General features: G+C 39.3%; 1 long non-coding RNA gene and 8 other non-coding genes across 10 annotated transcripts; all 9 read left to right on the top strand.

Annotated features, from left to right (window-relative positions):
- The first annotated feature begins 5,925 nt into the window (after positions 1-5,925).
- Positions 5,926-11,161, top strand: LOC107078438 (uncharacterized). Of its 2 annotated transcripts, XR_011190429.1 has the most exons (13): positions 5,926-5,966; positions 6,894-6,953; positions 7,470-7,515; positions 8,086-8,122; positions 8,392-8,423; positions 8,929-8,989; positions 9,170-9,196; positions 9,388-9,420; positions 9,845-9,880; positions 10,267-10,301; positions 10,492-10,523; positions 10,703-10,745; positions 10,947-11,161. It is a non-coding gene; the product is annotated as an uncharacterized lncRNA (long non-coding RNA). The 2 variants fall into 2 exon arrangements; XR_011190428.1 differs by having other exon boundaries at positions 10,703-11,161.
- LOC138241326 (small nucleolar RNA SNORD74) lies at positions 6,743-6,822 on the top strand. Its single transcript, XR_011190552.1, has one exon. It is a non-coding gene; the product is annotated as a small nucleolar RNA SNORD74 (small nucleolar RNA).
- On the top strand, positions 7,200-7,267 carry LOC138241332 (small nucleolar RNA SNORD75). The gene has a single exon (XR_011190558.1). It is a non-coding gene; the product is annotated as a small nucleolar RNA SNORD75 (small nucleolar RNA).
- LOC138241333 (small nucleolar RNA SNORD75) lies at positions 7,946-8,013 on the top strand. The gene has a single exon (XR_011190559.1). It is a non-coding gene; the product is annotated as a small nucleolar RNA SNORD75 (small nucleolar RNA).
- On the top strand, positions 8,234-8,315 carry LOC138241318 (small nucleolar RNA SNORD24). The gene has a single exon (XR_011190544.1). It is a non-coding gene; the product is annotated as a small nucleolar RNA SNORD24 (small nucleolar RNA).
- On the top strand, positions 8,784-8,864 carry LOC138241319 (small nucleolar RNA SNORD79). The gene has a single exon (XR_011190545.1). It is a non-coding gene; the product is annotated as a small nucleolar RNA SNORD79 (small nucleolar RNA).
- On the top strand, positions 9,037-9,103 carry LOC138241330 (small nucleolar RNA SNORD77). The gene has a single exon (XR_011190556.1). It is a non-coding gene; the product is annotated as a small nucleolar RNA SNORD77 (small nucleolar RNA).
- Positions 10,363-10,425, top strand: LOC138241331 (small nucleolar RNA SNORD78). The gene has a single exon (XR_011190557.1). It is a non-coding gene; the product is annotated as a small nucleolar RNA SNORD78 (small nucleolar RNA).
- On the top strand, positions 10,561-10,636 carry LOC138241325 (small nucleolar RNA SNORD47). The gene has a single exon (XR_011190551.1). It is a non-coding gene; the product is annotated as a small nucleolar RNA SNORD47 (small nucleolar RNA).
- Positions 11,162-12,842: the final 1,681 nt, after the last annotated feature.

Here is a 12,842-nt window from a genome sequence, read left to right as displayed (position 1 = left end):
TTTATCAAGCTGTGTATATTTTGTTGGTCTAAGCAAATCATCAAGCTTATTAAGAAAACACCTTATGTAATTATGAAACCATTTTAAATGTTAAACCGCTTTACATAGATTATAACAGAAAGATGGCTAAAATAGCTGTAGTGGCGCTAGCAATAATAGCATATTTTGCTGTATAATTTCTACTGATATGCATGCTATTGAACTTGGAGAAAAATAAAAAGTTGGTTTACATTCAGCTACAATTTGTCTCTAGCAAAAAATAAATCTCTAGCTGGTAAAGTATGTTTTGGACAGCTGGTAGTTGGTTGCTACTGATAGCTGGTTTGACCATCTAAAACCAGCTGGAGTTTAACAAATGCCGAGCTGACCACTTGATTTCCAGCCCACCGACCTGCTTGACCAGGTAGCATCCATTTTGGGTACCAGCTTGACCATCTCTATAACCAGCTAGACCAGAAACAGGATTTGACCAGCTGGGATTCTGAGCTGGTCAAATCCTGAGCTGAGCTGGATTTTCCGCTACGTTAATTCATTGACTTTCTTTGTGATGGCAGAAATATGTTTGGCAGATGCGGGTTTCCGTAGCTGTGTAGAGACATGGAAGGTCATGCATGTTACAAAAGCTAGACGCGAATGAACCGGCAGTGTTTGTTACCACGGGCTCCTCCTTTTAAAAGAACCCAATAAGCTCTCCGGTGAGTGGGTGGTATTGTTTTTTTTTTTGTTGTTGTTGGTTTGAATCACATACACACAAAGCCTTAAAAACCTACAGATAAGTCTTTGAAATCCACTAAAAAAGCCGCGAGTTTTTGTTCAGTAAGACAATACGAGAATACTGACACGATTGAAAGAAAAACCTGGTCTCGCTTCAGTAGGCTGGTTACAATGACATCTCAAAATATTGTTTCGGCGCTCCTTTCAGCATGCAACCGAAACATTTTTAAGTTTTAAAATAAGTGAATAACGGAAATTGTAAATTATCCTATAGGTATCCGAGTATTTTTGTATCACTGTATACGTGCTTAGTGTGAGTTTCGACTTCAGCCAGGGGTAAAATCATAAAATGCACGGAGGTGTTGAATTGATTAGCCTGTGCAAATGTGAGCACACACAGGAAGCAAGAGTTTTGATAGCTCGTCCGCTTAGTTGTTGCAGGTGTAGTTGTCATTTGGATAATCGTTTTAATTTTGAAGTTTACAAACTGATGGTTCTGAGCAATAATGTGACATCACAATAGGTATGTACATCTCAACATGACCCATCCAGTCAAAATATTTTTCAGGTACCAGTCCTGAAACTCACGCATCCTATTAATATTACATTATTATAATTATAATTTATATTTATACCTGTTACACTGGAGCCCATCGTTTTGTCTGTAACAGGTTTCGGTTAAGCACAGAAAATTGAGTATTTAATCCAGGTCTTACTTTATCAAATGCACTGACTGATCATTGTAATTCCTGAAGCTGACTTTTATGTTGTTGGCTAGACTTCTTTAATCTTGTTTTCTCCAGTTGTTTTACTGTAGTGTCCATTATTGCACTTAACATCCAGTCAATTTTCATATACTGTATGGTTTTCCATAGTGATTACCCAAGCGTAAGATGTTATCATAGTTTGATGTACTTATAAACAGTGAAAGCTAAAAAAATACGGAATTATCAAACAAGAGTGTCATCCTTCTCTCACAAAAGAAGCATAGAGGGGGAAGTATTTTAGTTTTATACCTCTGGAGCCCATTAGACATGATCCAACACAACCACAGTCCTTCCTATGCTGTTTTGAGCTGTGTTTTCAGCAACTTTTTTTTTTTTTGCTGGAATACTGCGGTAATATGAATCTACCACCTAAATGAAATCTCAAATACAAAGATAAAAAAGATATAAAATCTAAAAAGATATAAAAACATGTCTACAGTATTCTTTTGTGACTGTTGGTGTTGCCTCAGGTCTCTTGGGTCCTGGGTTCGAGTCTTGCATTGGGAACGTCATTGTTTTCTCTTGTTCATGTAGGTTTTCTCTTCTCTGCTTCGTTGCTCTCCAGGGTGTAGTCCTGTCTTTCTTTCTTAGCTGCCAGGTTAGTCTCCGGTTTAACCCTGTGACTCTTAGGGGGAATAAATTGCCTTTATGTAACCGATGGCCACCCTCGCTGCCCTTGCCGGAATCAATCCCAGTTGTTCACAGGCTCTGAGGACACATAGCGCCCCTCCCTGGACAACCAGGTCCTCTGCCACAGGAGTTTGACTCGGTCTAGATTTCAGAGGGGGGTGACATCACTCACGCATGAGCCCCGTCACACATGGAAGTACTGCTGCCTGTCTTGTCCTGTGTTGCCATTGCAGTGGCTGGCAGGGAGCTGCACAGCACAGGCATGGATGGAGGCCTGGAGCTGACGGAGTTCGACCGCGGGATGGTGGTCGGGGCCCTGAAAACCGGCAAGTCTGTGAAGGACATTGTAAAGATCCTAGGCCTCAAACGGCAGGCGGTGGAGAAGTTTGTGGCAGACTGGGAGGACGGAAAAGTTGATGTAAGAATATGGCATCGTACTCATCTTCTTGGAACGTTGTATTAAAGAAAAAAAGCAACAAAGTTTTGGCTCATGGGTGCCATTGTTAGTTTACATTTTAATGCCCTTTTGTGTCTTCCAGCCAGAAACTGGCCTATACAAAGTGTTCAGCAGTGACAGCTGTGAAATCCAGGACACAGACACTGCTCAGATGTCCTAGTGAGTGTGCTGGAAGTCACCTCCTGCCACATGCTAAACAGTCTCTTCACCCCTAGGCATGTGGAACGTCTCTCCTGCTCCCAGCTGAATTATCCAAGCAAACCTGGGGATGTACTTTTATTTTCTGGCATTTGGGAGAATTCTCTCTTAATTCTTCTCTTTTGGTTTTAGGACCACCCTGAAGAAAGGCTATTCTTTTCAGTAAGTTTTATAAATGATTTTTCAACTGAACTGTTGTAAGTTCTTTGTTGAAGTTTACCAGTGCTGCTGTGTTTATGTTTCATTTATAAAGTGAGTGTAGGTGGTTTCTGAAGGAACAAAAACTAAACAAAACTAAATGCTATTAGTTAACTGTTACTTGCTATTTGAAGGCTGAATCAGTGGAGTAGTTGAAAGGCCTGTGGTCAGTATGAATGACACCTAGCAGTTGTAAAGGAATGTCCAAATAATGGCTTGTACTGTAAATGTCTGTAAATCTTGTTCTAATTGTATCTGCGTTTGGCAGTGCTGTAACGTATTGGTCTTGCCAATAAAACTGTTTGAATTGACAGAATTAAAGGTATTTCATACTATGTCTTGGAGTCAGCCTGAGTTTAAAAAAAGTTGGCTTGCATTTCCCAGCTGGATTGCCCTACTGAGAATGTTTAGAATAAAATGTATTTGCAGTTTACCAGTAATTGTCTTGTTATCTAGCTGTGCAACCTAAGAGGCAAGTAAACACAGGGGGAGATACTGGGTGTCAGGGGTGTATCTAATCATTTACTCCTCTAAATTAACTTCACAGTAAATCATTAAGGCTGCCAGATTAGAGAATAAAAATTCAATAGTGAGGGGCATTAGTACTAGTACAATTAGTACATTACTCTGCTCTCCTCCCCACTAATAGCTGGTGTGTGGTGAGCGTTCTGGGCACACTATGGCTGCCATCGCATCATCCAGGTGGATGCTGCACATTGGTGGCGGTGGAGGGGAGTCCCCATTACCTTTAAAGCGCTTTGAGTGGAGTGTCCAGAAAAGCGCTATATAAATGTAAACAATTATGAATTATTAGTGAGCATTCACTTCAGGCACACTCCCCTCGTTTGTACTCTGACTATGCTAGAGAAGCTTAAGGAGAAGTCTAGAAGAATATTAGTCCCAGTCCCAAAGCTAAGACAATAAATGAAAAGGAGGCTGTTCTGTCAGCAGAATTACAGGAAAGACAAAGTGGGAGGAGCAGAAACAAGAGAGTGGAGGAGGATGAAGGAACAGTGGTGTCATTATCCATTATCTTCCTCTTCCTCCTAAGCTTGCATTGTGACAGAGTGTCGCCTTGAAATTAGTCTTTAAACAAAATTCTGGCCAGGGAACCTGAATGCTGAAAAAGTACAAGACTGACCCTTATTCTAGAAGAGAGCTTGCTGTCTTATGTCTTTGGAAGTTCTGATTTCCTTCATTGTGGAATCCGCAGGCTAGAAAATAACTCCCCTATTTTAGCAACACTTTAGCTGGAATACAGCGCTACTTCTAGAGATTCTTGGTAGTTACCAGACACAGCTAAACACATTTACAGGCATCTGAGTCACTAAGGTTTATTGGCATCTCAAAGCAATACGAGAACAAGGATTCACACACAAAGCACCAGAGAAGGAACAGCTCACCAGACCCCAGCAAGAAAGTGCCAGTCCAAAGGAAACAAAAGGGTAGAAAAAATCACCAGGGTCCCCTTCTAGCTATAAAGGGCTCCTTTCCTGTGTGGTTTTACTCATTGCTTTGTGAAGAGCGTTCATCTGTCAATATCTGGAGCTGAAACTGGACTGAGCTTCCACCGCTTCAATGAGAACCACGTCGCTCTTCAAGGCAGCTGTGTAATCGCTTTCATTTAACTTTGTTTCTCTCAAGTGGGATCCTCTCGGCTCGCGATCCACTAATGGAACTGCCACCATCAGTCCCAGCAGAACCAAATCTAACAGATTTTTTCCGTGTTGCCTAAATGTACATCAAGTTTCTTTTTAAATAACGTTTTTAAGTGAATCGACTACTTCGCCATCAAAAGTGAGAATCTGATATTATTATATTATTATATTTATTAATAATAAATATAATAGTTGTAGTAGTACTTATTGTATTGCGTTTCGTTATTTAATACAATATCTCCCAAATGAGTACCTAGTTTTCCAGTTCATGTTCATATTTACCACTTCGCTATTGTGCCTCCTGATGGATTGATAGCGGTTATGTTCGATTTCTTTGGCTCAGCAGATTCACTGTAAGTATTTTGTTAAGAGTGGCAGCCAGATGTGTCCGAGTTCCCACTTAACCGGAAAAAAGGATAATTGTATCATTGCTCAATTAACCAGAATTAATAAAGGGTTAGGCCATATTATAATGCAAATATATTAAAATTAAATGTTACATATGTGTAAATGTGTTTTCTAGAACATATTGCTTATTACAACACTAGCAATGTAAAATGTACTATAAGCTAAAAATGATTATTCTACTATAGTTGAGGGTGATTATCCTTAAAGTGAAAAGTTATGCGCTGTACCAGAAATTCCTCCAGTTTAATTTCTAAAGCTAAAATGGGAAAGAAGAAACCCACATTCTGGCGGCAATATGTTAAGAAAGGCCGTCAGAGGGCGCAATAGAAGTGGTAGAAGTTAAAGTTTCACGTACTCTGATAAAAAGATCAAAATATGCAGAATCACAGTTTTGGTCTTTGAATTATATAGCCATATAAGCCCTGTTCGAGAGGAATTTAACCGTAAAACTAAGTTGTTATCTTTTGTTTGAAGTCGGGGAGTTTGCATCACACTTAGGACGATTAACTTTGTAACGTTCACCGAAACTACTGCTAATTCACTGTTATCCTGTTAATGCATATGCCACGGTATGGTCTGATGAGAAATGAAACGGAATATTTCATACCACGTCGAGAAGAAAGTATAAAAATGAATACGGTACATGTGTTATAAGGTAATTGAAATGCAAAGCATATTCTCGAAAATACGGTAAATTTAAATTTAAATTATTTCGAATACGTATTCAACCGCTGACTACTATGCATTCAAACTTGTTTTAAGAAATATAATTTGTTTCTGCAAAAAGAAAAACGTTTTTTGTGGATATTTTAACAAGAAAAATTGCAGTTTCCGATGACGCATTTCCGGTATTTCCCATGAGCCAACGGGAACAGGGGATTATAAATTTCGGGGCCAGGCGCTGCTCTGTCTCATTTTCGCGGTGTTTTGGAAGAGGTAAGAGCTCTTGTAAGGGTGGAAGGGTGACTATTTCTTCCGTTGGGGATAACACCCATTATTATGAACTTTTGCATTTTCATTTTTAAATGAAAACATTTCATTTAAAAGGAAGTGCTAGACAAGTTACTAAAATGACCGTTTTTTTGTGTTGGAGGTCGATCTGTGATTGCTTCCACACCTTTGGCCCTGCAGGCCGAGCGAAACCTGCACCACGTGTCCTTAAGGAAAATGTTCAGGCTCTTGCGTCTTAACACTTAATAACGGTAGAAATAGAGGAGTGTATTAAGTATGCTTTGCGTTTCTTTTCTAACCATAGTGTAGTTTTATGGTAAATATTCGGGTCTGTATGCCAGTGTTAGAAAAGTTTGTACACAAATATCGATGCGCAGTCATGTAGCCGTCTAAGACCTTCAACTTTAAAGCTTCATTATGACTGCGGCTTTCGTAGTAAATAGTATTGAAGCAAGATCCTGTCCTTTTGGACCTTGTGTAGGTGCTCGGAATGATAACGAATTCTGTATCTAATCCTGCAGTAATTCTAAAATGCTGCGTGTTAATTGTGATTCTGCAATATTTTGAGAATGTTGTGCGAGAGCTCAGTTGTTGGTGACTCGGTAACTGCTGTGTTTTTACGATAACGTCAAGAGGACTTTAATGAATTAATATGTAGAAAACTAGACTTAGTGGTTTCGTTGCTGTGATAGTCGACTACCGCTTCTGAAACTACTCACTCCCAGTTGTGTTGGCTGGGGATGATCTAGTTTCTGTGCCCCATGTCTGAATGATGAAACAAAGTGTTGGTAGGGACATCTGAGTAGTACTGATGAATTGCCAACCTCTCTGACCTGGGCATGGGCTCAGTTCTGTACACATCACAAAGTTTAGTGACTGGATTTAACTCCTGTCCTTCTTCTTTTCTTGAAGAGGGCTCTTGTGGGCATCTGAGCATAGAAGAGCAGGATGACTTCTGTGGGCAAAGTGGAGGTAATGATCCGTTTTAACTCTTTCAAAGCAGAAGGGCTTTATATATTTTATGATTTCACTAAAAAGTTAAGATAATAGGTTCTCTTAATCTGTGGTTGACTTGCAAAAACTAAGCTTTTTTTTTGGGGGGGTTGCTTTTTGTTACCTCTTATTTAGGTTATTGTCTTTTCTGTACCTATGTAAGGTGGAAAATTGTGCTGCAAAACAAAGCATCCATGTGTTTAATAGTATGGATTACTGTTCAAAAGCCTGGGATGATATTTGTGTAAGAGTAGTGGACAGAAGAGATTTCTGAGAAGTTGCAAACTGAGGCTTTTAACAGCTAACAGATAGTGCCGAGACCAGTGTCTACTTGGCTATTTGTTTTAAGTTGTTCATTCCAACATGTTTTATGACTGCGGTCTGGAGGACTGGCTTACTGTACAAACCACAACAAGCAAAGTTGAATTATAGTTGGCATTTTTTTAGTAATGTTGTTATCTTTTAGGTCTGCTTAAGTTGAGTTTTATTTTACAGCTCCAAAATGTTACGCCACCTTGGGATGTGAAAGGTGAAATTGCAGGTAATTAAGTCCTTTGTTTTTTTGATGACAGAGGGATCCCGAAGTTTAGTATCTTGAGCTCACCCCCTTCGTGTCCTCAAAGCTTCTTGCACCATCTGAGCATAAATCCTGAATTGACAGGTTTTCCTGTTTCCCATCACATCTTGATGGTTACTACCCTCAATAACTACATGTACTTTTAAATAGTTTTGTAATTAAATGGCGACAATGACTGTTGTAATTTTTGCATTTATCTTCTACAGTGTATCCTATACCCGCGTGGTGTATTTATATGCTGGGGGGGGATACTCCCCATCCTGTGTATACTTTTGTTTGAAGAAAGGGGGTTTTGTTGTAACATCTGAAGTGTTGGGAGTATGTTGTCAGGTGCAGCATTCAGATTTAAAATACTATCTGGATACATTTTAATAAAATGTTGGTGTTCTTTAAAAGCCTGGGATGATTTTTGTGTAAGAGTAGTGGACAGAACATTTTTCTGAGAAATTCTAAACTGAGGCTTTTAATCTAGTTGTGCTAAGTCCAAGGTGAATAGACTATTTAGGCTTAAAATGCTCTATTTTGTTCATGCAGTCCCTCAATGGTGGACCCCCTGGAAGATGAGATGATGGTAAGTTCACCCTGAATGCTCTTCTGTTGGTCTTGAAACTAACTTCCTAGATATTTTTGACCTCTTAATGGAATGTGACCATTTTAAGAATAGTTCAGTGCCCCTGTTGTGTGCCATAGTGATGACATTATTTGCTACTCTTGACCCTCAAGGATGATGAGTCTTGCAACCACCAAGTATAAAATCTGAGGCACAGAGCTAATGGGAATCCCTTTAGTGTGATATTTGAATTTCATCTTAATGCTTTTTTTCCCCTTGCCTTTTTGCAGATGGAGATTTGAATGATCTATTTGCAGCACAGGTAAGCTTCAAAATGCAATATAAATGTAGTGCTTAGGAGTCCTTTGCTGTTGAGTAACTTATACATTCTAGTTCTTTAAAGGCAGAGTAGTGGTTTTCAGTCCTGGTCCAATCCAGCAAGTCTAGCATTTTATTAGACCACCATCTGGTCTTTGGAGTAAGCGGTACATGGAGCATTCTTAATTCTTTTAAAGTATTGGACTGGGGATTCTGGAACCGGGGCTGGGTACACTTGCTCTTTACTTGCTGCATCACAGAATAAAAGCTGTTAAGCCATGGTCTTACCTAGGATGGAAGGGTGTCATTAAATCATGCCCTTCTGTAGTTTTTTGGGTGTTTGTGGCATTTGAATTCTCTTCTGTACTGTTTATGATGAATGGTTTTTTAAACAATGGGAATCTCTCTGAAAAAGAGTGAAAGAAACCTTTCTACTGAAACAGTGCACTAGAAAAAACTGTGTAGCTGTTAAATGTATGATGTATACTGACTGATTGCCTTTTCTACAGATCTGACTCCTCATTGTAGAGGGGGCTGGGGGAGATCCCAAACTGTATGGAGTTCCTTCATGTGAGTAACTTTCTTTAGCTACAACTACAGAATGCAAGTCTTCACAGGTACGATGATGGTTGCATAGTTCAGCAGATACTCTGTGATGAAAAAGTTTTATTAGCTGAGTTACCTACAGAATTGTATTAAGTAGTTAAGTAATGTTGAATTACATTTTAATAGTTCTCACTTTTTTTACAGGGGGGTTTCATCGTATTGAATGGAAAGGTAAGTTTGCAGTTCCTACATTCTTGCAAGAACTACATAGACTATCAAGATACAGTGATGACAATATAGTTCAGCTTACACTCTGTGATGAACCTTTTTCGCCCCTAGCTGACGTATCTTTGCTGAACATGACTTCTGCAGATGTTCTATGGAACCCATCTTAATTCTGGTCTGTTTTTTTTTTTTGTTAGGAGCCCAGAGCCTAACTGATGAAGAAAGTAGAGGTAAACTTAAGTTTCTCCTCCTTCATTTTAACTGGAAATGGGGCTGATCTTGGAAATGATGATCAGAATTAGGTCTCTGATTTTGCTGAGGACTCTTCTGCGAATCTGATCCAGAGATTGCTTTAGTGTACATGTAACAAAGTGGGCACCAGTGCAGACACAAATGGTATGCCATCATGACCTTCGCTCTGGAATTGTTGCAGGTTTGTTAGTTTTTTGCGTCTTGAAGGCAAATTTTAATCCAATGTTGCTGCACTGTAGAAATCTTAAGGATGTGTTAAGCTGTAGGTAACCCTTGAAAACTAATCTTGAATAGGTTTTCTGAAGGGTTAAAACATTTCAACCTAGCTTGAGTCAAGCAAACGTCCTTGTACTTTTATGTAGCTCGTGCTGATTTTTGTTCCCCACCCCTTCTCACGTACAGGCAGTTAACTCCTGCATTTGGAACCTGGCACTTCCAGTAAGTCATTGCATTTCTTAAAATCTCTAGTTTTTCTGAGCCTTTTTAAGCTTGAACAACCATTTTTGTATTGTAGTGTTAATGGCATAAAGGGGGGGCTCTTCCATTTGGCAGCATTGTTTAAATCACTCAAATGAGAGCCTTGGGATGTTATGGTGATCTTTCAGGATCAGATACAAAGTTCATCTGGCTTGGACTGCATCTAGTTTTTATAGACTGAGGCTTTTGCAGTGTAGCTTCATCTCTGGCCTATGTGGTGATGATCTCAATAACTGACTTTCCCCATGAAGTTATTAGCTCTAGCTGAACTGGTCATGACTAGCATAGCATCTCTTGCATAACTAGAGTTTTGGTCAACATTTAATCTAATGTTTGTCTACTTACAGGTGTGCCCAGGACTCCAGCTAGGATTTACTCCCAGGTGAGGTTTTAAAGATTGTTTAGCAGGAATGAAGCACTTATCCTTGAGTCATTATTGGGTTCATTAATGATGGTTCCAAATGTCTGACCTGAAAAATACATGTAGAAATCTTTTAACTGAAGAACCCATATGTACATGGAATTAAAGACTTGTAGGGTTATCTTAATCATTGTTGTTTTTTTAATTCTAGGTTGGACTCTTTTTATCAAGAGATTCTAGTTGGTAAGCAAACCTTGTTTTTAAAGGAATGTTAAAATTGAACCAATGATGAACAGATTCTGCCAAATGAATTGGATGATTATACTCCATACCGTTCCTTTTATTATTCTGAGGTTAACTCTTGGGCTGTTTTATCTGTTGCAGTTTTTGTCAAGTCTAACTTTTCACCTTCTGTCCTATAGGTGAACATGGCACACAAATGTATCCCTCCTACGAAGAAGCAAGGTAAGACTGGAACTTGGCACTTTTCACTGATTTTTAACCACCCGTATGTTGGGATGAATGATGAGACTTCTTGAACTCTCTCACTGAGCTATTGATGACAATCAGGTCTGATTTAATCCCATTTATCACTTGTAAAATCAAACATGAGTTGCAGGGAAAGTTTAGGTGCTGGGTTTTCTTAATGGTCTGTTTTCCTTCCAGGACTTGAGGGGCACCATGAAGATCACTGACCTACTGGGACAATACATTTTCAAGAATGCAAAGCTGTCACCCTGTAAAAGAACATTTGAAATGTGGTTCTAGTGTCTTGTTTGAGCTGTTCCCCCATCCTGCTCTTTGTTAGCAACTTTATTTGCCAGCAAACCAACCTCTAACCGGTCACTTTTGTATCAATAAATGTTTGAAGTTTGCTTTGACTCAGTTGTCTGTCTTAATCCTTTAAGGAAAGGTGAATCAGGCCTCTCTAAAACTGGCATACAATGTCAGCCTGAGGCGGTTTTAATCATGAAAGTTGTATGCTCTTAATTGACCTAAATTCACAATTTTATCCAGAAATGTATATGCTTCTCTAGGCAAGTGTGGTTAAATGGAAATTCCAACTGTACAGGTCTGGTAACCATATTTTCTTGGTAGTTTTCATTTTGTGTGATCCACGAATTCCTGCACCACCCACTGGCGGGGGGGGGACCTCAAGGTGGTAGCCTGCTCTGAGATAGTTTGGTGATGGTGTGTTGGCCTGTGGCTAAGGATCTGTGCCAGTAGCTGAATGGTTGCTGTTCGTATCCTCTGTTGGGCCCCTGAGCAAGGTCCTTAACCAACTGCTTCAGGGGCATAGTATAAATGGCTGACCCCAGGCTTCTCCTGTCTCTCTCATGGAGAGCAAGTTTGGGCTATGTGGAAAGACCATCCCGATTAAAAGGTATAGATAGAACCAATAAGTGATCTTATTCACCAGTCGTACCAATAGAGCTGGAGGTTAGGTTAGATTAACGTCCTGCTGCAGAGGGCGGGGTGGTGCTCTTTAACTACCTGGTTTTTAGGTGCTGTGTGGGGTCTTCTGCTTCCAAACACTTGAAATGGGCCTGCCCACCCTTCCCGGTTAGCCATTCATTAATGTTATATTGTAAAACGTATTGATCCAAGCCCCAGCACTTCCGTTATTACGTCTGTTTTTGATAGTGGTCGAGAATGGGTCTTAAATTTAAGAGGGGGGTTGCGCTTATACACATTCGTGTACAGTTAGTTCTGTCTGGGTTTGTACTATATTTTGTAGTGGCTATTGCAAGCCTGTTCTATAGCTAAATTGCTAGTTCTAGTGTCTCCGCGCTAATGACGTTCTGTATTGAATACAATGAAAAATAATGTTCGTCCACCAGGGGGGGTATTTAAGAAGATTCTTTACCTCATAGATCTAAGAATTTGCAATAAGAGGGCTACAGGAAACTAAACTAGCTTTTACTACAGAAAACGCTAATCGTCTACAAGCAGGCACGTAATGCCTCAGATTTCCAAACCACAGGCACTTTGGAAAGGGATACAGATTTCTGCGAGATAGATATTCGTACGACAGTTAACTTTTTAAACACCAGAAATGCAGAAATATATGCAGAAATAAACACTTCACAGCCAACGCGATTCACAATTATCAAGTGATACTTTGTGCTGTACATATTTCCATTGCATGTCTTGCCTTTTAATTCTTTAAATTTCTAAAATCAGGTTAACAAAATATAAAATGAAATCTTTCAATTTAACGTTTACCTTTAAATGTTAATATTTTGCAAATCTACCCAAAACAGTTTTGTATATTTGCAGTAAACAAACAAATGTAACAAAGATTCCTTTTCATATTGCAAACTGCACACAAGTCCTCTTGTTTACGACAGCTCACATTAAAAATGCCTGTCCCACATTGTGACATCAACATTAAAGCCATATTGTTTTTAAAAAAGCAGATTATTTTGGAAATACTATTTTGCCGGTGAATTCTGTGCATAAAATTTTTAATATTATATATTCATGTTTCTAAAGGTTTTGAGCTTTACTGTGCGTATTTTGTATGTGTGTGAAGGAGAGCGAATATTTGATAAAATGGTT

This window comes from Lepisosteus oculatus, chromosome 9 (assembly GCF_040954835.1).
Source record: "Lepisosteus oculatus isolate fLepOcu1 chromosome 9, fLepOcu1.hap2, whole genome shotgun sequence".
Taxonomy (NCBI): Eukaryota; Metazoa; Chordata; class Actinopteri; order Semionotiformes; family Lepisosteidae; genus Lepisosteus; species Lepisosteus oculatus.
This window is presented reverse-complemented; position numbering and strand designations above follow the sequence as displayed.